Source organism: Rattus norvegicus, chromosome 1, assembly GCF_036323735.1.
Source record: "Rattus norvegicus strain BN/NHsdMcwi chromosome 1, GRCr8, whole genome shotgun sequence".
NCBI lineage: Eukaryota > Metazoa > Chordata > Mammalia > Rodentia > Muridae > Rattus > Rattus norvegicus.
In genome coordinates, this window is record NC_086019.1 from 86,502,492 (window position 1) to 86,510,702 (window position 8,211).

The window sequence follows — 8,211 nt, forward strand, 5'->3', positions numbered from 1 at the left end:
TGGGATATCTGAGTCAGCCTGATGAAGGTTTAAAGGGAGACTCCGAAAGGAGAACAGTGGGTGTGGACAAGGATTTTTCTCTTTTGGCTACTGTGAGATTGAAGCCCAAGCATCCCTTTGGTTTACCACTGAGTTATTATTTCACATGTGCTGGTTTACATTTGTTTTTTAATGTTGGTTGAGCCTAGTAAGTCTGGAAGTCATTAAATATTCCCTTTACCCTGGTCCCCAACACAAGAATCCACCTGCCTCAGCCTCCTAAGTGCAGAGTCTATACACATGCAAAAGTAAAAAAAAGGTAAAAAGGTAGACATAGTCACACACCCTTAATCCCAGCACTTGAGAGGCAGGGGCAGGCAGATCTCTGTGAGTTCAAGGCAGCTTGGTTAACACAGTGGTACTGTCTCAATAAAAATTAAATTTAAAATATAAAATAAAAAATTTAAAAACCTTGCTAACTGCTTTAGAATGGTTCCAACTACAATGCTTCTCCCCTTTTGTTTGTTTGTTTGTTTGCTTGCTTGCTTGCTTGCTTGCTTGCTTGCTTGAGACACGCTCTCTGGTTGCCCACTCAGGCTGGCATCACATGCAGTGAGGATGGCCTGGGCCTTCTGGCTCTCATACCCCCGCCTCCCCAGTGCTAGGATATCAGGGAGGCACAGCACTCCTGGACGATGCTGTGCTGGAGGCTGGCCCAGGGTGAGCCAGGCAAGCATCTGCCTGCTGCACAGCATCCTTAGCCCATGTAGACTTTCATTAGAGACCGAGGCACAAGCCAGCGTTACAGCGAACTCAAGGTCTCTCTGAAACCTTCTACACATCCTATTTCCAAGATTCTGGTCACTTCCCCCTGTAGACACAGGATGTCACACTCCTGACACAACTGCTCCTGAACACGTCCTGGAACGGAAATCAGATCGGTGATAGCAGTGATTATAGATAAGTTTCCGTACACGCTCATCACGCACCTAGTCCTTTCCTAGCCCTGGGAGACATCTGTCATCTGCTGCTGCACGTGACTTCTGCCTTCAGAACACCTGGATGATCAGCTGGGTTTCAGGGTCACAACCATCACATAGAGAGGCCAGGGGGTTCCCTCTGGTACTGACAGACCCAGGCTAGGACTCAACAGAGGCCATGGCTGGGGTGAGCTGCAGCTCTCTGAAGGCCCAGTACACTTCTCAGCCTTAATGCTCAACTGTGGTGTGGAGGACTGAGCCATAGAGAGAGAGAAGGGGAGAGGGATGGAGGTGGACCTGACAGAGGCGGGGACAGAGCAGAGTCTTAGACACAGACCCACCCACAGTCTGTGAATCTGGAGGGAGCTGCTGCCTGGGAGGAGGGTGAGCTCAGAGGAAGACAGCAGAGCTGAGAGCACAGCAGGGAGCACAGGAGCAGGGCTGAAGCTGAAGCTGCTCTCCACAGAGGGAGGACTGAGGAGGCAGCAGAGACCTGCAAATCCCCCTCCCTTCATCCCTTTCTCTCTCCCTCCCTCCCTCCCTCTCACCCAACAAATGTCCCCCTGATGACAAGGGCTTCTCCTCACAGTATCATAAATAAGAAAGCCACCAGTGTGGGTGTGGGTCCCTGTACCCACCACAGTAGGCAGGGAGACAGTCGATGAGGCCAGAATGAAGTTCACTTCAGCCAGAATTAGACAGACATGTGCTGGGACAAACTTCTGGAGTCTGACACTGGGTGGTTTCAGCCATATTCACATTTGGGCACAGCACGATTTTGGGGGGGGGAGTTTCCTGATGACAATCAACTCAGTCACAAGGGTACAACAAAGCTCAAGGCACGTTGGCACTGGGACTCTTGGCAAGGGACACATGACTTCTTCCATGAACATGGGTTCTGTTGACCTACAGACAGTGCTCAAGGTAAGGGTCTCAGGACAATGGCTGAGGTAAACATAGTTCCTGGCCCTAAGATCACACAGCAGTCACTTAGGCTGTGGTAGAGTATGAGTGACAACTGTCAGGAGGATGGTTGTGTAGACTAAGAAGCAGTGCTCAAGACGAAGAGGGGAGGGGAGTCAGGGACACACAAACATAGTATTGTGGGGGACTCAGGTGCAGCCGGCCTTACAGACTGCTAGAGACCAGCATGTCGTAAACTGCATCCTTCCCTGTGCTCCTGGAGGAAGACAGGGGAGCATCTCCTTCCTCTGAAGAGACAAGCCTGGGTGTTTAATTTGGCTGGTGCCCCAAGGCAGGTCTGAGGCCATGATGGGGCCTGGAGTGGAGGAGGAGGGTTAACAGAATCCACAGGAAATGGCAGGTTCTAGCCACCTCTTCAGACAGCAGCCTTCATCTCAGGACCAAATCCCTGAGCACTCTCTGCCTGAGACCAATCCCCAGGACAAAGGGAAGGTCCTATTGCCTCTGCTCTGTTAACGTGGTGGGAAGCTTCACACCTCATGACTCAGCTCAGCACAGCATAAGTTACAGGGAACCAAAGAACAAGGTCCCCTAGACAGAGCTGTCAAGTTCAGTTCGCCTCACCCCTCGCAGCTGCAGGGAGCTGAGCTGGTTCAGGCTCTGGGATGTGGCCTAAAGGTGCAGGCCTGTGCTCTGACAGATGTGGAGCCCATCCTCTGACCTTGGGTGAGAAGAGGCAGCTCAGAGACTCGCTGGGGTCTCCCTAGGAGACCAAGGGCCTGAGAGGAGACCCAGGGCTTCTGTCTGCAGCCTGAGGAGAAGACACGGGGAGACAGAGGCTCTGCAGCAGGCGGCCCTAAGGGAATGGGAACTGGTAGGGGGTGGGGCTGGGGAAAGGAAAAGCTAGGTTGTTCTTAAAAGTTTTGGTCACTTTATTCTGATGACCGTCTTCCCAACTATGACAGTGCAACTATCCAAGAAACAACCAAGAGGGCGGGTCAGAGAAATTCTTCCACAGATGGTACTACTTGGTTCTAGTCTGAGGGCCTGAATTCAATCCTCAAATCTCATGTTGTAAGAAAAATCTGAGGATTTCAAGTTGGCCTTTGTCTTCTACATCAGTCTTTGAGAACACACACACACACACACACACACACACACCTACATCAACACACAGATGTGTGTGTGCACACACATGCATGCATGCACATACACCTAAGGACAATCATACATGTATACATGCACCACATACACACACAGAGACACATAGGCACATACACACATACACACAGACATGCATAAACTATAAACAAAGTTAAATCAAACTATGGCGTTAAAGAGTCATTAGCTTAAAACCCAAGGATTTGTGACTATATCCGGGACATGTATGGCCCTGGGATGCTTACTGATTGATTGATTGATTGATTGATTGATTGATTGGTATCTGAGTCTTTCCAGGTACTGTGCCTTCCACAAAGATTAGGCCAGTTTCTGTCCTCATGAAGCCCCAAGTCTAATGGGCTGTGCCACCATCAAAGGCAGTTAGAGGGAAGCCAGCGGGTTATTGGGTCCACAAGAGAACAGATTAAAAGAGAGAAAGTCAGGAGCCAGGGTCTGGAGAGGAAGAGCCAGGGAAGGCTGCGCCCCCTCCAAGGACTGTGAGAGTGGGCATGGCTCTCAGGGCAGTGAGTAGTGAGTCACACAGAGCCCCAAGGAGAGAGTTCCTATAGGGGAAGTGACAGGTTCAGGGGCAACCAGACAGTGGAGGCCATGTTGCTTCCTTCACCTGGTAAGATGGACGCCCTCAGCTGTACTCCCTGGCTCAGTTCAGTGCACACCTGTTCAGAACACAGGGCCCTCTAGGGTAACATCTCTATATTGATGATTTTCTCATTTCTAGCCTGTGTTTCACCTGCTGGATTCTTCTTATTTCCATAGAATCCCTACCAATCAGTGCCTCCCACATTGTTAAGGAGGAAATGTTTCTTTTATGTGTCCCTCATCCCCCAGAGAATTTTCAAGTCTCGTCCTGGTACAAAGGGGTCACTGCAGGCATCTGCCGTGAGCATGGGTGGTTTGTCACTGATTTCTGTAGGCAGAGGCAGAGAGACGACATACTCCCGAAGATCCCTGTCATTGCAGAACATCACCCCAAACCACACTGGATTCCACACGCTATGAAGTTCAGGTACACATGTTGAAAACAAACTGATGCATATCGGTTCAGCCATGTACACAGTGATTCTCCATGACCTCTGGGTGTCGGGTGACTTATTCTAACTGACACACTCAGTGCACTCATGCCCGACCTGTGTCTATCTCCTTCTGCGTGTGTCCCCGTGTGAGTGTTTGAGCTTTTAGTGCAGAACACACATGGCAGACACAAACTGCTGAAGCAGAAATTTCGGGTTTCGGGGCTGGGGATTTAGCTCAGTGGTAGAGCGCTTACCTAGGAAGCGCAAGGCCCTGGGTTTGGTCCCCAGCTCCGAAAAAAAGAACCAAAAAAAAAAAGAAATTTCGGGTTTCTTCGGAGACTCAGTTGTGTCATGCAATACTTTTCTGGGAACTGTCTTACGAGAGGGTATTTTTGGGCAGACATGTGAGAGGATGTTTTGCTAAGAGCAGACATGTGTTTTTCTGGAAGTTGTCTGGAATATGGGCATGCGATGTTTTGCTAGATTGGACACTTGAGAGAACACGTGATGTTTGGAAAGGACATAGACATAACCCAGCAGTCAGTGGATGGTGCTGTGAGGTATTGGTGGACCGTACCGCTCTCTGCTGGTCATTGTTGCGCTTTGCTGATGCTGGTCTTCACTGACAATGCTTTGTGGTATCGGTTCGCCTTGCCATCTTTGCTGGTCATCTTTTGTAGTGACTTCATAGAGAGAAAAGCCACCAAAGAACTTCTGGTGCTGTTCTGCCGGCTTCTTGCTGCTTCCTCAAAACTCAGGCCAATCGGCAGAGTCTCAAGGTCTCTTCTGGAACTGCCAATTGCCGATTCATGAGTGGTGTTTGCGAGTGGACTGGGCTCCTGCTGCTGATTCATGTTAGCTGAACTGATTTCCTGACAACACAGACCGGATTCCATCCAAAGAACTATTTCTAAATTTCTGAACAGGCCCACAGTCTCCTTTGCCCTACTGCCCTTTCCTTTCCACTACCTCTGGTGGGTGGAAATCGAGGAGGGAGGTTAAAACATTTAAAAAAATATAAAGCTACAAAATGCAGTGGGTTTCAACCCTCCGCCCAACTCCACCCTGCAAGGAAGAGGCGCTTTGGTCAATAACTCAGCCTAAGGACACCAGAATGAGCTTAAATTCTAAGGGTTTCCCCCATGAATGTGGCCCTGAAAGAGACTGTGGGTGTCAGGTAGGGCCCCGCTAAGGGAGACGTGGCAACCTCCAGGAAGCGCTCTGGCTGCACAGCTTGTCCCGGGCTGGACCACAAGTGGCCCTGGTTAGATTCTCTCCAAGGTTGGTACTGAGCTCCTGTTAGAGCTTCGAGGGAACGAGGCCTTATTTGGTGCTGAAGTCCTCACGGGATGCGGAGCCAGCTGTGCACTGCAAGGACAGCCACATTTAGTGTGAGTCACCAAGGCATCTCCCTCTGAGACCCAGCATGGAGATCATAGCTGGACAGGTGCCTAGGATCGTAAACAACTCTCCTGGTGGGTGTATGAGATGTCACATGCTGTTCTGGTTTCCCAAGTGGAGGAACAGGGGACATAGGTCCTAGGGAATTCTGCTTGAGTTCTCTCTGGCAACTAAATGGCAGCTAATTCTACTGATGTGGACAGCTCCCAGATAATGCCTGCAGTTTCCCCAATGTTCACCAGGGGGCACATTAGGACACAATCAGCACCCGGAAAAGTATTTGCCTGAACTAGCCATTTACTTTGCAGCCGGGTTTCCATCAGTGTCTCAGATGACCAGGAGGCCCCTCCCATAACTCTTTGTGACCTCCTGGCTTTTTCTTGTGCTTCAACACAGTGATGTTCCTGGGACCTATGCAGTTCCTTCTCTGCTGGCGTCTTCCATGAGGAAAGACAGGGTGACCACGGGGGAATGGCCTAGACATAAAGGACAGGCTTCCTAGATAGGGGAGGGAGAGCATGGACTGACTGCATGCACAGCTCAGCCAACATGGGGAGTTGCATTGCTTCCCCTGAAACCCGAAACCCTTCCAGAAATAAGTGTCTCCTTCCTTACTCCCTGAATGTAAAACCCAGACACAGCTGGACCATGACCCTGACTAGTGACTCCAGGGATAATGAACCAGTTCTCTTCCCTGGTCCTCTCTCAGGTGGCTCGATGCTGTCCCATGATTTGCCTCTGTCACCTTTCTGCTGGGGGTAAATGTGGTGCACTTACCCCAGAGCATTGAGAACACAGATCAGACTGGGTGCCCACATGGGTCTTTGGTGCTGACAGACCAGGGTCAGGATGTAACAGAATTCGGCCCTGGGGTGAGCTGCATTTTCTTGGGACACAAGGATGTGTATCAGCCTTATTGCTTGGAGTGTGGTCTCCAGGACTGACACAAAGAGAAAAGGGGAGAGAAGCAGGAGGCAGCATGGAGGAACGGGGAGGGGGCACAACAGTGTCTTGGACACAGCCACGCCACAGCCCGTGTGATTCTGAGAGATGTTCCTGCCTGGGAGGAGGCTCAGCTCAGAGTCGGGAAAGACAGCAGAGCTTGGTCAGAAGGTCTTCTCCACCAGGGAAGACGGCAGCCAACCATGGAGGCCTCTCCTGTGTTTTCCTGCAAAGGGGACACCACCTGGGTGGGTGTCTTGCTAGCAGGTGAGGAGGCCATTCTCTGACAGTGTGGGTAGGAGCAAAGCTCAGACACTCCTAAGGAGCAAGAGAACCTGAGAGGGAAGGCAGGGTTTGTGCTTGAGCTTCAGGGAGCAGACACGGAGGGGAACAGATGGTCAGCAGAGGGGAGCCCTCAGTGAACAGGAAATGGTATAGGGGAGGGGAAGAAAAGCCAGAGTGTCCTCTACTCAAAGTTGATCACCATTGACAACTATGTTCTGAAGACCTATTGTATTGGCTGGTTTTGTGTGTCAACTCGACACAAGTTAGTTCATCAGAGAGGAAGGGGCCTCAGTTAAGAAGATGCCTTCATGAGATCCAGTTGTAAGGCATTTTCTCAATTAGCGATCAATGGGGGAGGGCCCAGCTTGTGGTGGGTAGGGTTGTTCCTGGGCAGGTGGTCTTGGGCTCTATAAGAAAGTGGGGGCTGGAGAGATGGCTCAGCGGTTAAGAGCACCCGACTGCTCTTCCAGAGGTCATGAGTTCAATTCCCAGCAACCACATGGTGGCTCACAACCATCTGTAAAGAGATCTGGTGCCCTCTTCTGGTGTATCTGAAGATACTTGTACAGTGTACTTATATATAATAAATGAATAAATCTTTAAAAAAAAAAAAAGAAAGAAAGTGGATTGAGCAAGCCATGGGAAGCAAGGCAATAAGCAGTACCCTCCATGGCCTCTGCATCAGCTCCTGCCTCCAGGTTCCTGCCCTGCTTGAGTTTCTATCCTGTCTTCCTCCAATGATGGTCTATGATCTGGAAGTGTAAGCAGAATAAAACTGTTCCTCCCCTGGGGCTGGGGATTTAGCTCAGTGGTAGAGCACTTGCCTAGGAAGCGCAAGGCCCTGGGTTCGGTCCCCAGCTCCGAAAAAAAAAAAAAAAGAACCAAAAAAAAAAGAACCAAAAAACAAAAACTGTTCCTCCCCAATTTGCTTTTTGGTCATGGTGTTTTCGTCCCAGAAATCGAAACCTTAACTAATACACTGATGTTCCCAACCATGGCAGTATGACTCTCCAAAAAATATCAAGCCGGGGGTTGGAGGAACAGTGATTGTTCAGCTCATTAGATGCTTACTACCATCTCAGTTGAACCTGTTTACTATGATTGTAGCCTCACTTCCTCAAGTAGTCTTCTAAATCTTGATAGTGGCTGTGGCATCCACCAGAGTATACCCATAGCAGGATGGTACATGCCTGCTTCCTGCTACACATACACAAACACACACACACACACGGGGGGGGGGGGGAGAAGAAGTACATAAAATATATAAATCCATTTAAATCAACTGAAGATACCAAACACTCTCATTAGTGCCAAACTTGAGATGTTTATAAGCAACCTGCAGATTCCAGTTGACCTGAGACATTTCCCCATCCACCCCCTCACTGGATTTTAAGCCTTTGGCAGCAATCAACCCCTCCAAAGGATCAGCCTAAACCTCACAGTGACCTAGTTCTAGTGGACTGGAAGACAAGACAGCCAGGCAGGGCAGCTGGATGGTTCAATAA